Below are 26695 nucleotides of genomic sequence, written 5' to 3' on the forward strand. Positions count from 1 at the left end.
AAGATATCAGTATAAAATCTAGTTATAAGACTGTGGATATTTTGGAAGAATGTGTGCTTTAAAAGTAATTTCTGTACAATGTTAGTTATAAACGATAGAGATCAACATATACTCTTTTGGTTGAAAATTCCTAGGGGAGTAAACTTTTCCCGAGTGTAAACTTGGAATATTATTAGTAGAGAATTAAGACTTACATAACAGATATCAGAATTTCTCCCATCATCACTTACTCTTGCTCCTAATGAACATGATGTTCTTTGGAGGCTGTTTTTCCTACTTTTCTTTTATTACTAACCTTGTAAATTCAATTTTATAGCAAAAATTTTAACAATTACAAGTGTCAATACCTAAGGATAAAATCGGATCCATTGTTGTCCTCATGTATGTATAACAGGCATTCAAGCCAGCATTTACTGGCTTTAATTGCTAGTGAAGAATTTTACTTACTATTAAAAAAAGAGAATTCAATATCATCTTTGAGTATCATGTTTTACTGCTTTAAAAGACATTATTCATGTAGACATCACTCTTCCCATGAAAATGACTCAAGCATTTCCTAGCAAAGTAGAGATACAGGGAATTTTCAGCCACCAGTGTTGTTTTGGTGCTCATTTTCATTTTAATATAAAAAACAGAACATTTTCCTCTAGTATGTTAGTATAATGAGGCATTAGATACATTGACTGGCTGTAGGCCCTTCACTGAATAGACTCTCTTCTCAAGCTCTGAATGAAGTCTTATTCCTTCCAGTTTTTCAATCAGCTACTATGGTGCTAAGGGAAGTAATATGGATATACTTGGTGATGTTCTGCTATCATATTAAAGCTAGGTCTCCATTAAACTCCATGTTTACTTCCCTTAACACTTGACTTGCCACTTTTTTGTGTGTGTGTGAGGCAGATTGGCCCTGAGCTAACATCTGTTGCCCATCTTCCTCTTTTTGCTTGAGGAAGATTGTCGCTGAGCTAACATCCGTGCCAATATTCTTCTATTTTATGTGGGATGCTGCCACAGCATGGCGTGATGAGCAGTGCTAGGTCTGTGCTCAGGTCAGCACTAGGTCTGTGAACCCCTGGCCACCAAAGTGGAGCACAAACTTAACCATGAGTTGGATAGAAGGAATAGGAAAAAATATAAATTGTAAATTGACTGCTTGTTTTTGAATGCTTTATTTGTGAGAACATGGAAAGGAAAAGGAAGATTGAGGGAGATTTTAAAATATCTACATCCTTTTAAAACTTAAATAAAAATTAAGAATCAGACAAACTATACTAAGCATGAAATAATGTTACTTATATTTAAAATGTGTCTTGGAGTTAAAAAAAAATAGCTGGTGGCTAGCATCATGTTTAGGGAATGCTTGTGTGTAGAATGTTAAATTAAAACTTTAAGATACAGCTCAGACCCCACGTGCTATATTTTAAAAAATTCTCAATGTATCTTTCCTTTAAAAAAAACAATGCCTTCTAATAATAATAATGATAATGATAATAATAATAAAAGGTAGAGATCCATCAGCCATCAGTTTAATGATGTTTTTTCTCTTGGATAAGCTACTGCTTCTTCAGATTCAGCATACTCAGCTCTAAACTCAGCATCTTGCCCTGCTCACCCAGGCTTTGGAGTCTTCTCTGGATCCTCCTGTTTCTCACTAACATGCCCAATTGTTTACCAAGCCCTCTATACCTCTATACCTCCCAAATAGCTCTCCCCCCACACTGCTTCCACCTGCCACTGCCACTGATCAGAGGTTGCCTCACTAGATGTTGAATTATGAATAAATAGGCTTAGACAGGAAACCGTCTTGACTGCTTGGCATCACTGTGTGCAGCCTTCCTGAAAGGGGAAATTGACTTGGAGTTACCGCAAGTCTCCTTCATGGGACGGGTGAATGTAACATGAGTAGCCCCTATTTTTCTTGTAAAGGGAGTTAACAGTAAGCTTTGGATTTGTAAGATTTAAAAGCTTTCAATCCCAGTTTGCACACTAAAAGATGGCTATAAATGGGAACCGTAGCATTTCAGGTTCACACTTAGGAGGCCCCTCCCTCTGTCATATAACAATTAATTATAGAAGGTTAAACTCAGTGCCCCTTTCTGTTTTGGATAGGAAACAGTTTAACTGTTAGTGAGATATTGGGTTGAATGGGGATCCCCAAAAAGATATATATACATCCTAACTCCAAGAACCTGTGAATATGACCTTATTTGGCGAAAGGGTCTTTGAAGATGTAATTAAAGATCTTGAGATTAGATCAACCTAGGTTATCAGGGTGGGTCCTAAATCCATTGACAAGTGTCCTTATAAGAGACAGAAGAGGAGAAGACACACACACACACACACACACACACACACACACGAAAAGGCCATGTGGAGATGGAGGCTTTTACTGGAGTGAGGTAGCCCAAAGTGAAAGAAATGTCCAGAGTCAGCAGAAGCTAGAAGAGGTGAGGAAGAGTCTCTCCTAGAACCTCAAGAGGGAGCACAGCCCTGTCTTGATTTCCGACTCCTGGACCCAGGACTGTGAGAATTTCTGTTGTTTAAGCCACCAGGTAGTAGTAATTTATTATAGTAGACACAGGAAATAAATAATGCAAGGAAGGGACATTATGAAGGGCCCTGACTAGATTGGCTGTGGTGTCGTGTCATGCAGGAAGCTTTCTTTGACCCTCTCCCCAGCCACCATCTGGGGTTGACTGAGTATTGCTTCCACATTGTATCCCAGAGTGTGCTCTATGGACTCTGCCAGGAGTCATGTCACATTACCTTAACACTCCTGTTTCCCTGTCTACTTCCACCCCTACTGCATATAGTGGCTGATGATATCAGTGATGTCATACTCTTCAGTGTACTAATCCCACCAGTGTCTGGAACTCCGGAGATACTAAAAAAGGGTTTTTAAAACCATAAAACCATAGAAATTTCTTTAAGGTCATCAATATTTTTACATGCCAGGAATCCTGTACAGTGCATTCTCAAAGGCACTGCTGGTGGCCCAGCCAGATCCCCTTTACCTGGCCGGTGCACCCATCTCGCACTTCTTTGGCTATTGACTGCTAATTGACAACTGCTTCTTCTCTGGAGAACTGTGCTCTGTTAATAATTGTGTTCCCACCTGGTCTGGGAAGTGGGAAATCTCTGAGGTGCAATTTACATTCCAGAGCCTCCCCAGGGATAGGATCAAGGCTAGACCTGACCTTGACCTCGTCCTTGTTAACTCCTCCTCTCTCCTATAATGCTTCCCTTACTCCCTCACAGGATTTTTTTTGAAGAGCATTCCTTCAGCAAATCACATACACCTAAATTGCTGATTTATACTCTGTTCTAGGGAACTTGAACTAAAATAAGCATTTCTTTATTGAAGATAAAGAATTTAAATATGTGTTTTAAAAAATTGGAACATCAGCATGCTATGAAATGTTTCACAAACAGAACAACAATATTTCAGTCTTTTATATGCATAATACTAAGTCTGATTGAATGAGCTCCTAGAGAGAGCCAATTTGAGTCAAAATCTATATGGTAGGGAGCCATTTTATAACATGGCTCCTTTGTAAATTGTTACTTAAGGCATGTGCTGCAAAAAATCTAAAGGTACTCCTTTCATAGTGTGGGGACAGCCTGAGATGGAGCCCCCATTTGCAAACTCTGTAAGAGCAGCATTTTTTTCTGTTTTATTCATTCATAGATCGCAAGAACCTAATACAGTACTTGGCACTTGACAAATAGTCAAAAAATTATTGTTGAAGGAATGAATAGGAATAAGTTGCCTGAACCTTGCTGCACTCATACAGATTTGTGACAATAGGGGGCAGGAGAGGGCTGCTTGAGTAGTCAGTTGGGCTTGATGCCAAACCAGAGCTGGCAAGGCTAGAACAATTTCAGGAGTGGACCCAATCGGGTAGTAGGCAATGGATATCACTAGTGATGGCAAAACTGGATTGGAGGGAGAATGCAAGCAGAAGTCAAGGACAAACCTAGGCCAGAAATTAGGGCCTAAAGAACAAGCTGATGCAGCAGTGTCTACTGGACCAGTTCGGAGAACCAAGGAAATGGTGTCTCTGCTACCATGATGCCTTTCCAAGGTGGCATTTGGTATTAAACCACCATATATTATGAGCTTTAATATGCTACCCATAAAGTTGAGATGATGCAAAATCTGCCAATTCATTTTCTAAACCATCTATCCTAAACTTATCTAGAATTTTGGGGCAATTTCTCAGATCAGGGACTACTCTAAATAAAGCAAACTAATGTGGAAATTTTAAGTCGTATGATTTGAAGTCATGCATATTCCTCCTGCTCCCTCTCCTAAATGTGTCTCCCCTGATGTCTAAAATTCTCTCACTAGTGAGTCACTCATTTAGGTTAGGTATTGTTCCCTCCAAGAAGTTCCCTTCTAATATGAAAAAATATATATTCAGAACATAATGCTTATGATGAATTAGTTTATCATTTGTTCATTTTTGTGGCAAACATTGAGATGCTAGACGCTGTTGAGCTATTAAAGATAAAACAGAATGTTGTTAGTGCTGTTGAGTGGATTCTGACTCCTAGCGACCCTGTGTACAGCAAAGTGGGACCCTGCCCTGTCTTTTTGCTCCATCCTCTCACCTTCTAGCACTGTATCAGGTAATGCTCCACTGCTATTCATAGGGTTTTCATGGCCAATTTTTTTCCGGATGTGGGTGGTCAGGTTCTTCTTCCTAGTCTGTCTTATTCTGGAAGCTCCTCTGAAACCCATCCACCATGGCTAACCCTGATGTTATTTGACCCAGGTGACATAGCTTCCAGCATCACAGCAACACCCAGTTCCCACAATATGACAACTGACAGACGGATGGTGTGGGTCCCTGATGGGGAAACAAACCTGGGCCACAGTAGTAAGAGCACCTAATCTTAACCATTAGAACACTAGCTAAATAGAATGGTTCTCTTTTTTTTGAGGAAGATTAGCCCTGAGCTAACATCTGCTGCCAATTCTCCTCTTTTTTCTGAGAAAGATTGGCCCTGAGCTAATATCCATGCTTACCTTCCTTTACTTTATATGTGGGACCCCTGCCACAGCATGGCTTAACAAGCAGTGTGTAGATCCACACCCGGGATCTGAACCAGCGAACCCCACCCGGGCCGCCAAAGCAAACGTGGGAACTTAACACTGCGCCACTGGGCCGGCCCCCCCAGAATGGTTCTTGCTTCAAGAATCTCACAAGCTAACAACACATTAGCATCCAGGCAGCAGGAAAGAACCCACTAGCTAAGTGGCAGGGACAGAGTAGAAGGAGGGAACTGACAACAAATGCTTTCCGTTACATTTTTGCCTATGACCTACAATGGAGAGAGGCAAGGATGGACATCAAGTAAAATCAAAAAGCCTAAATATGTGCTCCCATTCTGTCAGAGTTAAACACTGACAGAGGCATCCAAATGAATACACAAAGGAAGTGAATGCTGTCTGTGCTTTGATGTCTGAAATCCTCCCTGAGGTAAGAGTAAAGAGCTGTGCTTTAGGGAGTTACCACCATGTACCAGAGCTCACGTGATGCAGTCAATGGGAGGTGTTAAAGCCTCGATGCTTTACCTGCTAGAATCATTATATTGCTACTAATTCACCTCTTTACCTTTACAATGTAATAAATAATAAATTATTGCTTCACTTTTTTGTAAGGGGAAGATGTGTCTTCCTGTCATTTAATATTGATCTGTTATAATCACCTTTCACTCCGTTGTTCTCAGAAAAGTATACACCAGATAAAATCCCCATAATAAACGATCCACTAAACTAATAATAGCTGTTCTCTACCCCGACCAACTTGGAAAAAAAGGGACAGATATTTGTAAGGAAGTTTACATTTTACATAACAATCTGTAAAATCCAATAGCACAGGTTTTTAGTTAAAGCATAATATAGGAAGAGTTGTTGTCTGTTTTATTTCTATTTTATGTGATTGAGGTTTTATGTAGCTCCTTTAAGGAAAGGATTTTTTTAAACAGTATACAATGTTTAAATTAATTTTCTAATATCATTTAAGTCTTATTAGTCCTATTAAATACATATGAAAATAGGATCTGTTACAAACTTCTACCACAATCAATGCAAAATCCAGGAACAGAGCTCCACCTTAAATTTATCCCAAGTTTATATTATTTTCCATTCAAATTCTTCTATTTTGTTAAAAAAAGAGAAGAGTTATAAAAATGAACATTTTGTATATGCATACTGACCTCAAATGTTAGACCTTGGATCAGATCTGGCATTTGGGAACTGAACTTTCTAATGCACTCTCTAGCAACTTTTCATTATAATAGCCACATGCAATTACGTCAGGGCTTCCTTAGATAGTAATCTGGTTTCTCTGTAATAATATCAGTCCCCCTCCGTCATAGTTTATGCTAGAGATTTGGGTTGAGGCCTTGAAAAACAGCATTATACTGCTTAATGTTCATTGTTTCTCAGACTACAGCTTTGCTCTAGCCAGCAATAAATATGGCCAACAAAAAGACATTCTGTTTAGAAATCATCTTTGTCTTCTAAAAATATTTGAATTTGGCTTCCAAAATGAATAGACTAACATAATTCATACAAATGATTTGCGAGTCAAATTCATCCTTAGGAATCATCTGCTATAATACGTTTTTCCCCCTAGAAAGAGATTTCTACAAGTTTAGTGATTCATCCACTGACAATCATCTAGCTGATTAAAGAATTGAGATTAGGGGGGTCCAGCCCCATGGCCAAGTGGTTAAGTTTCTGCGCTTGCTTTGGTGGCCCAGGGTCTTGCCAGTTTGGATCCTGGGTGAGGACCTAGCACTGCTCATCAAGCCATGCTGAGGTGGCATCTCACATAGAGGAACTAGAAGGACCTATAACTAGAATACACAACTATGTACTGAGGGGCTATGAGGAGAAGAAGAAGGAGAAAAAAAAAAAAGATTGACAACAGATGTCAGCTCAGAGCCAATCTTTAAAAAGAAAAATGAATTGAGATTAAAATCTTTTTTTTCATTGACATCTCATGCCCAATTCAGGTCTCTTTCCAATTCAAAATCTACTTTTAACAAAAAGTGCACCCTGAAGAATTCATAGTATGTTATTTTTTCTATCAATAATTGGGAACTCATTCAAGTACTGAAGAAGTGGCTTTTCCTTAACTTGAAAGCAAGACTAAAGAGAAAACAGTATTTGAAATATCTTTATATCTAATAGCTCAAAACTTTTGCCATTAGGTGTTGGTATGATCCACAAGTGCTATCAATTATAGTATTAATAGGTACATGAAGTAAGCTCCAAAAAAAATTGTCTACTTAAAAGAGTTTTGAGGGAAACAGTAGGTTTTTCTCAGAATCTTTCTTTTGTAGTTCCTGATTCATACTTAAAACACTAAATTTGCTCTCTTAGTTTTACTATTAAACCATGATTGATAAGAAAACAATTGCTGAGTAATTTACTTAGCAGACTCAGTTTGTACTTATTTTTTTAAGACACATTATATAAAACCAAGACTTTCTCAGTTTTCTCAAAAACGCTGGTTACTTAGGCAGCTAGCAATATGCTAATGAAATTCAAGTCAGCCATTTCCTCAAGTTAAACAAGTTAGAAAATAAATTCCTATAGTCCAGATCAGAACTTGGCAACAATAAAATGTAAGAAGAATCAATCTTTGCTTTCCTTCTAAGTAAAAATACTCAGGAAGCAATTGGATATAAAAGCCTGAAGAGCAGGAGAAAGATCTAGATTGGTGACAGAGAATCAGAAAGAATCAGCACATTGATGGTACTTGCCAGGCTTCCATCTTTTGGCCCAGTCATGCTCGAATTTGGAATTTTCACCCAGATTCCTTGAACTTGGACCCAGATAAAAAAAGAGAGAGAATCAAAGAATCATGTTGAAGGTATTTTTAGGTGCCAGGTCTAGAAGTAGCACATGCCACTTTTGTCGTCTTGTCTTTTTTTTTCCAGTTTTCTTGAGAAATAATTGGCATACATTACATCACTGTGTAAGTTTGTGTACAGCATGGTGGTTTGATTTACATATATTGTGAAATGATTACCACGATAAGTTCAGCTAACATCCATCATCTCATATAGATACAATAAAAATTAAAAAAGAGGAAAAGAAAAAAATTATGTCTTTATAATGAAAACTCTTAGTGTTTACTCTCTTAACAACTTTCCCGTATATCAGACGGCAATCATAACTATAGTCATCATGTTTTACACTGTATTCCTAGTACTTATTTATCTTATTACTGGAAGTTTGTACATTTTGACCACCTTCTCCAATTTCCCCTTCCCCCACCCTTTCCCTCTGGTAAGTACAAGTCTGATCTCTTTTGCTGAGTTTGGTTCTGTTTTTTAGATTCTACACAGTGTTTGTCTTTCTCTGTCTGACTTATTTCACTTAGCATACTGCCTTCAAAGTCCATCCACGTTGTTGCAAATTGTAGGATATCCTCATTTTTTGTGGCTGAATAGTATTCCAGTATATATATACCACAACTTCTTTATCCATTCATCCATTGCTGGATACTTAGGTTGTTTCTCTGTCTTGGCCATTATAAATAATGCTGCTATGAACATGGGGGCAAAGATATCTTTTTTAAGTTAATGTTTTCATTTCTGTTGGATATATTCCGTGAAGTGGAATTATAAATCAGATGGTAGTTCTACTTTTAATTTGTTTTTTTTTTTAAAGATTGACACCTAGGCTAACAACTGTTGCCAATCTTCCTTTTTTTTTTTTTCTGCTTTATTTCCCAACCACCCCCCCCCCCCCCGCCCCCGATACATAGTTGTATATCTTAGTTGCAGGTCCCTCTAGTTGTGGGATGTGGGACACCGCCTCAATGTGGCCTGACACTCGGCGCCATGTCCGCACCCAGGATCCGAACCCTGGGCCGCAGCAGCAGTGCGTGTGAACTTAGCCACTCGGCCACGGAGCTGGCCCCATCTACTTTTAATTTTTTGAGGATCCTCCATAATGTTTTCCATAGTGGCTGTACCAATTTACAATCCCACTAACAGTGCACAAGGGCCCCTTTTCTTTACATCCATGACAGCATTTGTTATCTCCTGTCTTTTTGATGATGGCCTTTCTAATAGGAGTGAGAGGACTCATCACTTTTGCCTATATTCTGTAGGTCAGAAATCAATAACAAGACCCATCTAACTGCAAGGGAGTATAGGAAAGTGAGCCAGGTGTATATCTAAACACAGAAGCAAAATGCTGTTTGAGCTGGTAAACCCCAAACAGTGTCTTCCAACGAGGTAAAGCAAGAGAAATGACTCAAAAATTTGGCCAACAAGTGGTAGCAGGCCAGTAACCTTTACATATATTAATTGGCTTTCTTTTCAAAAACTAAAATTTGTCTCAAAAAACAAAAAAAGAGTACTTTCTAACTACTTGATTAAGAATCATCACTTTGACAGACACCATCTAAAAATGTCTTTTGATCAGCAATTCTATAGATATTTCCAAGAGATTTAACCTATGGATATATTTTGTAACCATTTTACCTGGAGGGCTCATTATTAAGATTTTTTTTTAGCTATGATGAGTGACTGATATCTTGGCCTAAGAGGTCTAAAATTGAATTAAATATTCCTACCCTGTACTCTTTCAATCCTTGTCCCCACTGTTACCAAACTTTCTTTTTTATATGCAATGTCCTGGTTTACAGCTACTACCAAGACACCAAGATACCCAACAGAGAAAATCTGGGAGGCATTTTTCTTACCCAATAACCTTCCTCATTCAATCAATCCTTAAGACCTGACTGTTGTTTCCCATAAATATGTCTTGAATTTGTCCCTTCTTTTCTGTTTCCATGGCTAGCACCTTAGGGCAAGCCTTCAGTGTCACCTACTTGGACTATTGCAATAGTATCCTAACTTTTTTCCTTTACTTACCTTCTTACCAATCTTCAGCCCGTCCATCCTCCACTCTGCTCTCAGAATAATCTTAATGTAATGCAACTTGATCCCTAATTCATAAAGTCAGCTGTAGTTCCTGGGTAACCTCCAACTGGTTAGTATAATTTCACAATTCCAGGCAGCTCTTTCCTGCTGACAGGGTTTAGAATTCATAGACTGTGAGATAAAAATCTATTCTCCTTTAATATGATCTTGGAATAGATTTTCATGATCTCAACTCTGCCTACCTCCTACCTCCATTTTGTATGGCTTTCTACATCCAAACATAGTCTTTTCCATTCTCAAGTAGTTACTCAAATTTTCAGACATCTTTCATGCCCTAGTGACTTTGTTCATGGCATTTCCGTCTGCTTGAAATGCTGTTGTCCTGTTGTTTAGCCAGAGTCCTTTAGGACTCAGCTCAAATTTTTATCCTCTTTGAAGTTGTCTCTGACCTTTGCTCTTGTACACACTGCCAATACAGTTCTTAGCATATTGCATACTTTTGTTTACTTCACCATTTTGCTTTTCTTTAAGATACTTTGGGCTACAAGTAACAGAAAATCCTGATTCAGCTGGTTTAAACAATGTGAAAAATTAATTATCTCACATAACAAGAAGGTGGTTAGTAGAGTGATTCGAGAGTTTATTATTGCAGCTGCTCACTGATTTTTGTCATAAACCCAATTTCTTTGCATCTTTCTGCTCTGTCAACCTCGGTGTGTTGACTTGTCCTCAGTCCAGTTCATATTATGTTTACAAGAAGACTGCCATAGTTGATGTTACATCCATATTTGGCACCATGCAGCAAAAAAAAAAAAGAGGGCTGATCCTTTCCCAGCAAGAAAAGTTGTCTCTAAACCCAGTAGCAGTGTTAACGTCCTATATCATTTGCCGGAATTGGGTCACATGTCATCCTGAACAAATCACCTGATCAGATGGCAATTGGGTGAATTGACTTATCCAATTAGCTTAGAATATTCAGAATTTATCCCTAAACAGATCATCTTCCCTGAATGTTTTGATATTTGAGGAAGATCAGATTCTTTATTTAGATGTGAGGGGAGAATAGATTTTGTATAGGTAAAACCCTCTGTTCCATTTCTGGACTGTGAGGCCTCATATTAACCATCCATCCTTAACACAGAACATTGCATATAGTCATATAATTGGTGCTCAATAAATACATGTTAAATGAATTTTAAAAAAATAATCATACCATGTACATTTGTACTGCCTAAGGTTAACATTTCTTGACTACTGTACTTAAAATAGCAGGCAATCAAAACAGGTCATATTAAAATAAATGTGGAGAGTTGGTCATTGGTATTCTCATAATCACTTTTGCTCTTTTTAAAAAATAGACTCTCCCAGCTCGTTGGAATTGAAGAAAGTTGATTTAAATGATTTACAAAAAAATGATTCTCTGGAATAGAAGTTTTCGAAGAAAGGTTTGGTGTTAACATTGATTTAGTCCACAGTGTGAGGTGCCTTAACTATGACTTAACTACGCTGTTTCTTAAAACCCTGATTGCAAATGAAAGGCTGTGTCCAGTGATTTGGCAAGAAGCATTTTGTGGGGAGACTGTGCCAAGCAGTCAGATTTTTTAAAATACAGTTTTCTATATTGAGACTCTCTGTTAGCTTTGAGGAATTACTGAACAGTTTCTGATTTTTGCTGGCTCCTATATTCTACAGTTGTTGTTTTTTCCCCCTTATACTGTTCTTTTTGTTTTGTATCAGTTGGTAAGTCAGTCCTTGATTTTCAGGCCCTATTTTACAATCTTTGTTCATCAAAAGATCACTCTTTGAAAAGGTTGAATGAAGATTTTTCTTGTTTTTCTTCTAACTCAATTTTCTATTTCATTTGTGTGCAATTATTGTAGTTACAAGAGAAAGACTGTTACTCTATTTTTCCTTGTCTAAAAAACTTTATATGTGTTGCTCACAAAATCCAGACTTGGACATTTCAATCAAATACTTGTCATGTTTAATAACTTAAAAATTTTCTTCTATTTTGGCATATATGATTCATTTTTGGCCAATGACAAATGAACAGCTTGCACAAATAGTGCTTGTCCGCAGAGTTGACAGTCTGCCTGATATACTAACCACTCTTGACAGAATGTCGAGTAATTAATGTATCTTGCTTGAGTTTGGTCATCTGAAATTGTGAAAGGGAGAAATCCTAATGTACATGTCACTTTCTTTTTAAATCGGACACTGTGTACCTGTGTTTCCTAAGGCACCATAAATGTCATTAATTTACCAAAATGGTGGAGCTTCTATTATTTTTGTCCAAGTAAAATTTGCCATCACTTTTAGAGAGGCTGCTGCTCAATGAACTGTTGACACAAATTGATTGATGACTCTGAAAAGTCTCAAAAGACTTAATCTAGAGCTTCAGTTACTAGATGTTGTCAGGGCAGCTACATAAATAGACCAGTGGGCTCCTGTGAACAGAGGCAGGAAAATGCGTAAGAAGTATATTGAGGAAAGAGATAGTATTATGTTAGTCATCCATTCTTTTATTCACCTGTCTATTCTCCAAGTTTTTATTGAGGGCCTATTATATACATAATTTATAGCTCTTTTGTGAAAGAGATAGAAAATATAAACAAATGATAACAAACATAGTTTAAGAAAAGTGGTCTTTTAAGCCTCCTTGCTATTTCAGGCAGTTACCGCAGATGCTAGAGTCTATTTTCAACTCTGTTGTCTCAACAAATTAATTTAAACATTTCATTCAGTGATTTTTCAAGTCCTCCTTGATTGGATTGTGAATTATTTATTCTTGGAAATGGTTGTGTCAAATGTGCGGAGAGCCCCTTTCCAGGCTTAAGGAACTTCAGGAACTAAATTGGTGATTAGATGGTGACTTGGATGATCTTCTGGAATATTTTAATATCTTTTCTCTGCGATAAAGACCAGAGTGCTCAGGTTTATCAACTCGAGTATGGCTCTGGCTTGAAAAGTATTACTAAGAATTCTAATCATCTGTTATCAATACTCTTTCTTGTCATGACAGCATTGCCTTGTGGTAAACATATATAGTTAGATACTATGCTAGTCACCTTTTCATATTATTTCACTAATTCACAGCAATTCTATTATCTCCATTTTTCAGATGCGGAATTTAGTACTGAGAGGCTAAGTATACAAAGCTACTAAGCAGAAGAGCCAAAATTTGACCCTGTACCCTACCCAGTATGATCCTCCAACCCACTTAAGTACTATGAAAGATATAACAATAACAGTAAAAGTCAGAATAATGTAATAGTAAGAGAACAAGATTTTGGAGGAAAACATACTTAAGCAGCAATTAAAACTCAGGTCTCTACTAGCTGTATGGTTTTAAAAAAATTACTTAACCTCCCTAATCTTTTTCATATTCTGTAAAAGAAATAAAATTATGCCTAACAGAGTTATTGCTAAAATAAATTGGGATCATGTAAATCAAGATCCTTAATATAAATTTAGTTCTTCCAAAGGATATATTTTTTGAATTAGAAAGCATGAGAAATATCCCCCAAATTCCAGTTCCCAAGATTGTATCACAAATTAATAATTACATAGAATTAAGATCTTAGATTCTTGACATTTGACTTCTCCTACCATTGCTCTTTGTTTTATTCCAATTCAAATTTATAACTAAACTTTAATAATAGAATTTGAAATGGGTGGAAGTGAGATCAGAAAAATCACTGTAAAAACAAACTAGATTAGAAATTTATTTGAGAAAAGTATCTTGAAACATTGTAAGTGTCAGAAAAAGTTAGGAATCTGTGCATTACTTAGTTTCAGAGAAGTTTAACAGACAAAGGAATCGAGCAACATTCACAGGTTGCCTGTTGATACATGCTTTTACATTTCAACAGCCAACATTTGTCTCACTCACACCACGCATCTGCCTGCTAGCACAGTTCAGAAGAAGAAAATTTAAGTAAAAATTTTCATCAATCCTTTGGTTATTTTAAAGGTTTGTGACTGTGCACTGCAAATGTAAAATTGTGCTCACTGAGGAAGTTGGGAACTTAGGCAAAGACCTTAAATATCCCTTACAACAGCAACAGAATGGATCACTAAAGTGTTGCTCAACCTATCACAGTGGTCTAGTGGTTAAGATTTGGCTTTCTCACCACCTTGGTCTGCATCGGTTGTTATACTGTGGCAGCTGTGTGATGTTGAAAGCTATGCCACGAGGTATTTCAAGTACTAGCAAGGTCACTCACAGTGGACAGGTTTCAGCAAAGCTGAAAGACTAGAAAGAAGGACCTGGCAACCCGCTTCTGAAAAGATTGGCCATGAAAATCCTATGAGAGGATGGTGTGAAAAGACCGGGCAGGGTTCTGCTCTGCTTGGATTTTTCCACTATTTAGCTGGATTTTTAAACCTTAAATGATTTGGTGTAAAATTTTTATAATAAACCTTGTTACTGAACATGTGACTTCAGTGAGATAATTTGTTCTTGAGCTATAATAATGCCATTTATCCAGGGTTTCATTTTCATAGTTGGCAGTTCCTTCCACTTTGAGAATTGGTTAATGACATGTGAAGATTGGATATTTCTCTTTCCTCTTTCCTTTGCTTGGGTAAAGGATCCTTAGCAATAATTGTCCTGGAGAAGTTATTTGTTATTTCTGTGCATACATTGTAGTTGGTCTAATTGGTTCTCCAACCTCTGGATGACACTGTACCTACCATTTTTGGCATTTTATATGAAAGCAACTGGTGATCCCAATGACATATCAGGCCTTTTTGGTCCTGGGCAGTTGACTTACACTTTCTGAGCCTCCATTTCCTCATGTGTAAAACAAGAGTTATAATACCTACCAAAAGTACCTAGCACAGGTCCTGACACCTATAGTAACTCAGTAAATATATGTTGAATAAATCACTAATTGAAAGAATTGAGATTTTTTTGAGGGTGAAATAACATAAAATTATGCAGTAGGCCTTGTACAGCTCCTAGCCTTAACAAATATTTCTTCTTCTGCTTTCCCTCTTTCCTCTTCTTCTTTTTATTATTTAATCAACTTCATTTGTTGAAGAATAGTTTGGGAATTTGTGTGTGTGTGTGTGAGGAAGATTGGCCCTGAGCTAACATCTGTTGCTATTCTTCCTCGTTGTGCTTGAAGAAGATTGTTGCTGAGCTAACATCTGTGCCAATATTCCTCTATTTTATGTGGGATGCTGCCACAGCATGGGTTAACAAGCAGTGCTAGGTCCACTCCAGGAATCCGAACCTGCGAACCCTGGACCACTGAAGCAGAGCGCACAAACCACAAACTCAACCACTATACCACCTGGCCTGGTTTGGGAATATTTTAATTGTCCTCCTCAACCAAAGCATGTTATCCAAGTGGGCATAAATCTGTAACTCTGTGGTCTACTTTATGTACATTCCATCTGAGTGTAAATGGGAAAATTTCTGGGACACCATTCCTGGTGTTTTTCACCATCCCATATCTTACCACCCATTCTAGACAGTTGCATTTCTAAATCTATGATTCAGCTAAAACCCAAAGCCTCAAGAGCCCCTGACATCCTTTTTCACCAATAAATTATAGGTCCACACTTCAGCAACTCCTATCCATGACTACATAATAAATCTTGTCATCCCTAGGAATGGCTCCTTATCTGAAGTTTTAAACTCAGAAATCAAATGTATTAACCCTTTCATATTTTGACTTTACTGCTCACACTAAACCTGGAGTTCAGTGCCAATAGAAACTCCACTCCTGACCTCTGCATGTTCTTCAGGCTCATTCAACCACTCATCATTTGACTTACTTCCCTAACAACCTTCCTAGCCACTCATTTACAAAGCTGGGCTAATTTCCTCTCATTACCCTCTGTCTACCAAGTCACTTATAAACTGTCTCATGAATCAGTACCCTCCTCTCCATCTCCACTAAACTCTTAGTTCAGGATATTATCATTTCCTTACTAATAGTGCTGTTGTTTATTTCATCTACCCAATTCTGCAACGCCTATAAAATAAAGATCAAATTCATTAATTCTGTCTTATATATAAGGACCCACAGGGTAAATTTTATTTTATTATCAATATCAGGAAAACTTGTGCTTCTCCAAAGCACCAGTTTGTTTTTAACATGTGAAAATGTTGCCTCTCTTCACTGATAGGGTAATAGTTAATAAAGATCTGCTTCACTGCACCTGGATGCAAAACTTAGTTTTACTAGTCCCTAGGTATCTGACTTTCAGCAAGGTACTTAACTTTTGTAAGACCCATTTTTCCCAGCATTAAAAATGAGGATAGTAATAATATTTACTTTCAGAGGGTGTTGTGAGAATTAATGTAATATCATCATATTTTTGGGACCATGGAGTTGCACAGCCAGAGATTCCAACCAGGCATCAGGCTTGTAGATGTAAGCGTTGTGGTCCTATCCATAGGAGGAATTTATTCATTAAACATTTAGTAAGCACTTCCATGAGTTAGGTCATGTGGTAGTCTTCAAGGATACAGCAATGGATATAACAGACCAAAATTTCTGCACGTCCTTGTATAGCTTTTAAGAGGAATAAGATATATACTTGTAAAATGCTGATAAGAGCTAGGAAGAAAAAGGAAACATGAGATACAAAGAGTGCAAGGATCAAGGAGTTGCAATTTTAGGACAGAGTAGCAAGGGAAAGGCCTTATTAACAATGTGGCACTTGACATATCTAGAATGAAATACTTAAAAATATCTTAATAGTCTTCCTGCTTCCATCTTTTCTCCTCTATAATATTCTCCATGGAGCAACCAGTGTTATTCAAATGAAGTTATAAAAATGTAAAACTTTAAATAAACAAAATTTTAATTCAATAGTGGGACTGAATACCAGTTTCTATTAAAGAGAAAAAAACATGGACCAAGTATCAGCAGCATTTAAGGTCTCTACTCTATTAGTTTAGAGACATCAGATTAGAATTTAATGTATGATATATTTTTGCATAAAGCATATTTAAGTGAAAGCTATATTGAAATGAATGGTCACTGTTGCTTTGTTTTAATTGATAATACTAACCTTCAAACTATGAGAAACAGCTATATTCATCTCAGAGAAATTTAATCATACTCACTGAGTGTGGAGTACTGTAAAATATTCAGTGGACTAATTTTAAAAATATAATAAGTATTATTGCTTGTCAAGAATAGGAAAAATATAAACAAGTGATTAAATCTGGAACAATGAAAGAATATTTATGAAGTAAGATCACAATAATTGTGAGATAATTATATTAACCCTCAAGAGAATGGAAAATAAAAGTATCTTCAGGGTGAGGTGACATTAGTTGAGGTAAATTCTTGGAGGAGAGATTTTGACACTATGTTTCAAGGAGGTGATGGATAAGAGTAAACTGAGTAGATTTCAAGAACCTCATATACAGAGACAGAAAGGAGCAAGGAGTGACCAGATTAAGTTTCTGAAACTAGGCTCATTGTACAAAGAAAGAGAGAAAGAGTACTAAGTTATAGCATTATAATTCTTCAGATGTTATCAACTACATTCATAATTGATTAAACTATTTAGGAGTATTTTTTAAATGATAAGAAAAGGCATACATCTTTTTGTACCATCCATTTTCAAATAGATGTGAGTTAGAACTGAATAATTTAGGCTGCAAATTCCTGTGTACAGTCAATATCTTAATTTTTATTCTGGAATGATGAACCTGAACTGATCTTACAAATTAAGTGGAATTAGTATTCAGAAATCAGTAGAGTATTCTGGCATGCTGTCCATGTGTGTCTGTTTGAGTGTGTTCGTATTATATATATGTGCATATGTGTGTTTATGTGTGTATATTTTATATAGTTTTTTCATAAGTAATAAAATGAACTATATGCATATATATTTAATATTTTTCTTTTAGTCAATGTTATGTGAATATATTTTACGTTTATTTCACATGCTGTTATGGTTTAGAAAAACATTTCTCTTCATGTCACAGCACATAGGAAACGAAAAACCATTTCTCATGTTGGTTCCTTGTTTAATTAAAGGAACTTCTGAAGAATATATGTTTACCCTTTTGTTTTTGTAATCATTAGAAGATTCTTCTATATGCATCAGTAGAAGTGCTATTGTCAAAAGTCGAAATTTTGGTTAAAAACAAAGAATAAAGAGGGGTCAACCTGGTTGTGTAATGGGTTTGCATGCTACACTTTGGCGGCCCACGGTTTGCTGGTTCAGATCCCCAGCATGGACCTACACACCACTTATTAAGCCATGCTATGGCAGGTGTCCTACATATAAAGCAGAGGAAGACGGTCATGAATCTTAGCTCAGGGCCAATCTTCCTCAGCAAGAAGAGGGAGATTTGTGGCAGATGTTAGCTCAGGGCTAATCTTTCTCATAAAAAGCAAAAAAAGAAAGCAAAACGTAGACAGAATGAACAGAAAATTATTTCATGGCAAAAGTAATATTATTCTAAGAATATTCTAAGAAAATGGATTGCTGAATCAAAATGTATGTCTACTAAAGTCTATTCCTGATCTCTTATCATGCAATATTCTAACAATTGTATGTGTTATCTCTAATCATTTAGACGTGAGAAAGATCCAAGGATTCTCTTAAATAGTATGGGAAAGTTTTCATGGAAAACATTTTAGAGTGTAATAGCCTTCTTCTTGCCACTGAAGAGCTGTTTATTTACACAGTTGCTACTTTAGCATTCCTAATTCATGAAGCATTATATAACTATGCAATATTCACTATAGGCCTGACTTGTATTCATAACTCTCGTATGTACTGAATGTATTTCATTTGATAAGAAGCAAATTTCGGCTTTCTTCTTGTCCATCAGAGAGTACCAAAGCACTATTCTCTTACAAAATGAATACATAAATGAGTCAATGAATATAAAAGCTCCCATTTGGATAAAATCTATGCACCTATTCTCCAAACACATTATGAGCAATCTTCACCTCTATAACATTGTGTTTGGCCTTCAATCCCCCTTCCTGGAATGACCTCCTGAGTCATAACCTTTACTTCCTGAATCATAATCTTCACTAGTTCCATCACTAGCATAAAGTCATAATTAAACAACTTCAATCTCGAGAGTTTCCAACTCTGCCAAAATCCTATATCACATTTTATCTTTATCAATCATTTGGTATTTATGTTTCAGACTTATATATAGGCCTGCATCTTATGAATTCTCACACTTCACCTAATACATGTTAGCAAATTCTCATCAAGCCAGGGCTGTAAAATCAGGCAGATGACAAATTTAGTTCTCATATTTCCTACCTGCGTAATCCTAAATCCTCTTAACCTCAGTTTCCACAGTGTAGAAAGGGGATAATGGTGACCTGATCCTGCATATAATAGGCAATAAATGATGGTGGTGCTATTGCTGCTGCTGATGACAATGACAAATATGACAATCTCAACAACAATGACTATTTTTTCTTTCATTATTTTCCCTCTGTGTCCTTGAGCTAATTTGACCTTTTATCCAACGCAATCTGAATGTTTTTATTTATTCTTTTCATTAAAAATATTTCCCTGAGTGACATCAGCAACATGGTGGAGTGAGCTGCTCCCTTTATGTCTCCTCCTTCAAACTACAACTAAATGGACATTCATTGGTCAATGCAGGATACCCACACAGCACAACAGGATGCCTGAGAGACCTGCACAGCTATACATCTGAAAGTTGATGGACTACCCCCAGGGAGGTGGTGGAGATGGGTGAGTGCTTTCTGGCCCCTGAGTAGTCCTGTACAACAGGGCTCCCAGCTGGAGTGTCCATAGTACTGATGGAGCCCTAAGGGTGTGAGCACACCTCAGCATGACTGCAGGAACAGGTGGCAGCAGACCTGAGCCCCTGTGTGATTGCTTTCCCATCTGCTGGGAGAGCCTGCAGTGCTGCCATGGTCCCAGTAAGAGGCCCAGGCTCGGACCCACTGGGGACACCCCACCCACCAAGACAGTGACCAGTGAGACCTAGGAAAAGGTGGTGATGGATATGCACACCCAGGCAAATGACTTCCCAGCTGCTTAGAATTCCCATTCTAATGCTGCAGTCCCAAAGATGAAAGCATACCTTGGGGGGATTGTGAGAGCAGGCAGTGACAGCCCTGAGCAGGCAGTGGCAGCCCTGAGCTCCTGCATGATCACTTTCCCACTTGTTGAGAGAGCTAACAGTGCCACTGCAGTCCCACGGAGTGGCCCAGGCTCATACAGGCACAGCTTCCAGGGATCCTGGTTGGCTCAGAATACACAGCTCCCCACCCCTAGTAGCAGTAGATGGAATCAGCAACCAGATACTATCACTACATGAAGGTACAAATCCACCCCATCAAGTATTATGAAGAGGTATATTAACACTATAGACCAGAAGGAAAAAGACAAACACCCAGAACTCAATCCTGAAGACACAGAAATTTACAATCTAAATGACAGAGAATTCAAAATAGCTATCATAAAAAGACTGAGTTACAAGAAAACTGAGAAAGACAGTTCAATGAAATGAGGAATAAAATGAATGAAGAGAGGGAATTCTTCACAAAAATGATTGAAACTAGAAAGAAAAGACAATCAGAAATGTCCATACTACCTAAAGCAATCTACAGATTCAATCCCAATAGAAATCCCAATAGCATTCTTCATAGAAATAGAACAAAGAATCCTAAAATCATATGTGGCAGCAAAAGTCTCCAAATAGCTAAAGCAATCCTGAGAAAAAAGAACAAAGCTGGAAGCATCACAATCCCTGACTTCAAAATATACTACAAAGCTACAGTAATCAAAACAGCACGGTACTGGTTCAAGACACATAGATCAATGGAACAGAATTGAAAGCCCAGAAATAAAGCCACACATCTACGGAGAGCTAATCTTTCACAAAGGAACTAAGAATATACAATGGAGAAAGGAAAGTCTTTAATACATGGCATTGGGAAAACTGGACAACCACATGCAGAAGATTGAAAGCAAACCATTATCTTTCGCCATACACAAAAATTTACTCTAAATAGATTAAACACTTGAAGGTAAGACATGAAATCATGAAACTCCTAAGAGAAAATATAGGCAGTACACTCTTTGACATTGGTCTTAGAAGGATCTTCTCGAAACCATGTTTACTCGGGTGAGGGAAACAAAAGAAAAAATAAACAAATGAGACTTCATCCGACTAAAGGTGCTCTGCAAGGCAAAGGAAACTGGAACAAAACAAAAAGACAGCATACCACCTGGGAGAAAATATTTGCAAATTATACATCTGACAGGGGGTTAATCTCCAAAATATATAAAGAACTCCTACAACTCAACAACAAAAAGCAACCTGATGAAAAAATGGGCAGAGGATATGAACAGATATTTTTCCAAAGAAGATATACAGATGGCCAATAGACACATGAAAAAATGTTCAACATCACAATCATTCGGGAAATGCAAATCAAAACTACAATGAGATATCACCTTACACCTGTTAGAATGGCTATAATGACCAAGACAAAAAATATCAAATGCTGGAGAGGATGTGGAAAAAAGGGAACCCTCATACACTGCTGGTAGGAATGCAAACTGGTACAACCACTATGGAAAACAGTATGGAGATTTCTCAAAGAATTAAAAATAGAAATACCATATGACCCAGGTATCCTACTACCTGGTATTTATCCAAAGAACTTGAAATCAGCAATTCAAAGAGACTTATGCACCCTTATGTTCATTGCAGCCTTGTTCACAACAGCCAAGATGTGGAAGCAACCCAAGTGCCCATGAACAGATGATTGGATAAAGAAGATGTTTTATATATATATATATAAATAATAATGAAATACTACTCAGCCATAAAAAAGACAAAATTGTCCCATTTGCAACAACATGGATAGACCTTGAGGGTATTATGTTAATAAAATATACCAAAGACGAACACTGTATGATTTCACTCATGTGGAAGATATGTTTATCATATTCATATGTTTATCATATTCATGGACAAAGAGAACAGATTACTGGTTACTAGAGGGGAAGGGGGTTGTGAGGGGTGGACATAAGGGGTAAAGGGGCCTATTTATATGGTGACTGAGAAATAATAATGTACAACTGAAATTTCACAATGTTATAAACTATTCTGACACCAATAAAATAAAAATAAATAAATAAATAATATTTCCCTGAGTCCATTTGTTTCAGCCAAAACGCAAAGAACTCATTCCAGTTATGTTCTAAGTTTGACATATTCATGAGCACTCACCAGCACAGTGGATGCTTCCTTGTAATTTTAGTACAATTATGATCAGTACTAATCATTATCCATTAGTTTCGAATACATGAAACTAAATGTGAAGCCCAGAATTATACCAAATTATCTTCGATAATTTAGTAGATGTTTTTAAAAAGTAAAGAAGATTAGGAATCAGTGGAGGAAAGATAGATTACTTAATAAATTGTGCTTGGATAACTAATGGGGGGAAAAAGCTGGATCCGTAACTCACATAATACACTAAAATAAATTCCAAATGTATCAAAGATTTACAAGGAGAGAGAGAGGAAGAGAGAGACCATAAAAATACTGCTACAGCAAAAGATGAGACAATTTTTTATAAATAGGACAGGACTTTTTAATAAATCAAAGTGTTTTGTATATCAACTCTTTTCAGTAGCAAAGAACTAATTTCCTTAATGAATATGAACCCCGCTATTAATCCATAAAAATGACTAAAGGATATAAATGAATAATTTAATAAAAATAAATATATATGGTCTCTAATCACATGAATTGGTTGTCAACCTGAGTCATAATAATAAGTTGAAAAAGAATCACATATCACTTTAAGCTGTCAGATTAGCAACAATAAAAAATTTCGTGGCACTCTGCTGGTCAAAATGTAGAAAAACACACAAGCTGGAGATGGAAGTTTAATTGTTATGATCTTTATGGAGGTTTATTTATCAATATAATTTACATTTTTAAGTGCAATTACTTTTTAACAACGCAATTTTATCTATAAGTACTTATTACAAATATAGTAGGACATGTGAAAAATGATGTATATATGATAATACTCATTGTAGCTTTGATTGTAGGAAAAAATTGGAAACAAATACTCATAAATAAAGTGGAGAAGAAGGTTTTGTTAGCCGCATACAAATAAAATTCTTTTTACTGTAGAAGGAATTCTATATACTGATTTAAAACTATCTCAAGATGTATTATTAAATTTCAAAGGAACATGTATTCTGTGTATAAAATGTGCTCCTATTCTTGTAAAAAAATAAGAAATATACATTTATTTTCTTACCCTGGATTGCAAATGTGTGGAAAGTCTCTGTAGTATACAAAAGAAACTAGTGGCAATGGTTTGTGTAAGGAGGAAAAATGGGCACAGGAATAGGAGAATGGGAGACAGTTTTCACTGTGATCCCATTTACATCTTTTGGATTTTTGCAACAAAAGCGTTACCTGTTCAAAATGGTAAAAGTAGGTGATTTTTAAAAGACCTCTAATCAGTCATACCTTAGGGCAACAGCAACAGACTATATAATTTCCCCATGTCTTTTTTATATGCACAACTTTTTTAACACAGAGTTTAGACAGTGCCAATCTGCCACTTAATTATCACACAGAAGGGAATAAACTAGAAGATGTTCTGTCAGATGTCTTCTGTTTGCCTCTCTAGACCCACTTGCCACCCTTCACCCTGTTCCCTGCCCCGGGAGGCTGACCTGCATGTACAGCTTCCATAATCTCTCTTGTCTGTGATTGGAGACAGCAATTGGTAGCCCCAGCAGAAGATTACAGGAAAAGAAGAAAGTGAAGTCAGGGTGTATAGTCCCTGCCTCTCTGTGAGGATTTCTTTCAGTTGGCTCTGTCTTCACTGCTACTTTCGTGGTTACTGACTCTCTCCTGCTTCCCATCACTGCTTCCATGCCTCAGAGTGTTAACAATTCCACTGTTACTGGCCCCAATTTACTGCCTAGTCATGATGGTCTCCCTCCATCCCGCCCACATCTTTTTCAATAGTCTCATTACACCTTCCTCAAATTATTTGAATGGGCATCATTTCCTGTTTGACCCTGACTGCTACAGCAAAAGAAGTAGGTTTTATTGTTGCTGGTTGTTGCTATTTTGATATAATTAATATAGCAATGAGAAAAAATAAATATTTAATCATTGGCATGAACCATGTACAAAGACTTCATAGAGTTGTATGTTAACTTCAAAAGAATATATAGTATGTTAAAATAGAGTCCTTATTTGAATAAAACAAAGTGGTATCTATTTAGCCTACTTGTATTCAAAGCCCTCGTTTGTTTTTTTGCTTCTTTTCTTTTTATTTGATTGCTATATGTTTTTACTATCTAATACCACATCTATAGAATAGAGAGTAGAAAGAGTTCAATGAAATCCCTTCATTTAAAAGGGATGAAAAATACTCTGATATCTCCTTTTAGGTAGAGATCTTGAACTTCATTAGTTTCTTCCCACTGCTCCATGGTGCTTCACCTTGGTTCAATAATTAAATGCACATACTGAACTACATGTTGTAGTAACTGCTGCATTATTAATATAGGGGTACTCATTGGTTGCCTCACCTCATTTATGTGTCAAGTGATCATTTTTCACTTATGGACACTTGAAATGGTAAAAGAAGAGTGAATTCCACAAACTTATAGCAGTTGGCAGTGGCACTTTTTGCTTGTGCCTGGTTAAGTAGATTTACGTTATTTTAAATGGCAGAATCATTAAAATTCTCTGTAATAATATAGGAAGTAGCCATGAAGAATTTTTGGCCAGACAGATGTTCAGTGGTTATCTAAATTTGAACTCATATTTTGTAAATAAAAAGTTGCAAAATATGAGTTCAAATTTGCAGCTTTTCCTATGTCTCATAGTATGCCACTTGACAGATCTTCTCTTAAAACACACACACACCTCATTTCATGTGCTCCTTCAAAATAAATGTAATTTTTAACAATAATGGAAAAATGTGTTATTTTTAAGAAACATGCAACAGAGGGAGTATTTTCAAAATGTTATGTTTGTTTGGATATGTTTTCATAACTTAGTGGATTTGTTGCCAAAATTATGTAAAAGGATTACCTACAAGATCTCTCATATCAGTGTACTTTGAAAACTATGGCACAGAATTTTCTAACCTGTTATAAAATCTTCCAAATAAAGAGTTTAAAAGTATAAAAGTACAGCAACTTCCACTAGTTTGTCAAAACAACTAATAACTATCAGGTAATATTAAAAATTTCTAGCAAAATTAAAAATTTTTGCCTACATGTTAGATAGTATTATTAAAAATTATTATTATTAAAAATACGTTATTCATAATCCGGACTCTGGTACATTTACCTCACTTAGATTATGCATCTTTGGGACAGACTTTTCCCAGCAATGAAACCAAGGAAACCAAATATTGAAACCAGATCTCAGTACCATAAAATGGTAAACTAAGATCTTAAAATATAATGCACAATATTCAATAATATAATTCTCACTAAGTAGTATTAACAATAATGTTTAGAGAGAGCAAAAAAATGCATTTCAGTTAATACATACAATGAAATTAAAATTATTTTTAAATACTATTTCTTCATCTCATTCTAATTTCTCTTTTGTGTATGTCTTGTAATATATTAGTATGCAAGAATAGGCATACAACTCTTAAATGAGCATATACACCTGAGAGTTGCTTCATAATTTTTTTCCTGTGAGAAGTGTATGATGAAAAGGTTTGATGACCTGTTTTTAGTAATTGACTTGTAGGTCCTGACTGTCAAGGTTAGGCCTCAGGGTCAACATAATATTTCGAGGCAAAGTTCTTATCTTGATGTTAATGGCAATACTAAACATATTTGAAAGTGCCCTTAGGAATTTTCTTACAGGTGTTGTTTCTGAACAGTAATTTTGAAACAACAAAGGGAGACCCTCTGTCAGCTTTGTTTTATTCTTTTTAATTAAAAAAATAGAGGGAGGAAGTAATTTGCTATTGAAATAATTTGTGCAAGTGAACACAGCTCAATTAGCTTTTAAATGTAAATTTTAATTAGTGTTCTGACTCAGTGCCTAATTTCAATGTTGTCAGTTATCTGTGGTTTAAGAGTATTCCCTGCCAAGGTTTACTCCTGTTTATTAGGAATAGCCAAGAGTTGGCTTAATTCCACCCACTTCTTAGGATATTATTAATGTAAAGCTCCTTGTGGCTTTAAGGGTCATAAAAGTGCCATTGCATACTTATGTGATACATGTCCTCTTTTCAAAACAGAGTTTTTCTACTAATTTCTTCTAGCAAGTGCAAATTAGTAATATTCCTTCATTCGTTTATGTAATTAATTCAGCAAATATTTAATGAATGCCTACTATATATTAAGCACTGTCCCATGTGCTGGACATACAGTGGTAAACAAAATGAAAACTCTGTGCCCTCAAGAAGCTTGTGTGATAGTGGCAGAGACAAGCTGTAAGCAAGATAAATAAGTAAAGTATATAAAATATTTTATTGTGATAAATACTAAAAGGAGACTAAAACAAGGAACCATGTTGAGAAGTTGCAATTATAGGTAGGAGGTCCAGGGAAGACCTCTCTGAGAAGAAAACATTTGAGTAAAGATATTTGAGAGAACCACCCATGAAACTATTGGGTGAAGAGCATTCTATGCTGTGAAAACAGAGTGCAAGGGTATCAAAGGGTGATGGCATGTCAGAGAAGGGTGAGAAGCCAGTGTGGTTGTGCTCTCTGTACACAGGCAGAGGAAACAGATCAGCCAGGGCCCTATAGGTTTTCATAAGATGGCT

General features: G+C 36.5%; 1 protein-coding gene across 26 annotated transcripts in view; it reads left to right on the forward strand.

Moving 5' to 3' along the window:
- The window catches only part of PIK3C2G (phosphatidylinositol-4-phosphate 3-kinase catalytic subunit type 2 gamma), a 510504-nt gene that overhangs the window by 322132 nt on the left and 161677 nt on the right, over positions 1 to 26695 (forward strand). The window lies entirely within an intron of this gene.

This window comes from Equus przewalskii, chromosome 5 (genome assembly GCF_037783145.1).
Source record: "Equus przewalskii isolate Varuska chromosome 5, EquPr2, whole genome shotgun sequence".
NCBI lineage: Eukaryota > Metazoa > Chordata > Mammalia > Perissodactyla > Equidae > Equus > Equus przewalskii.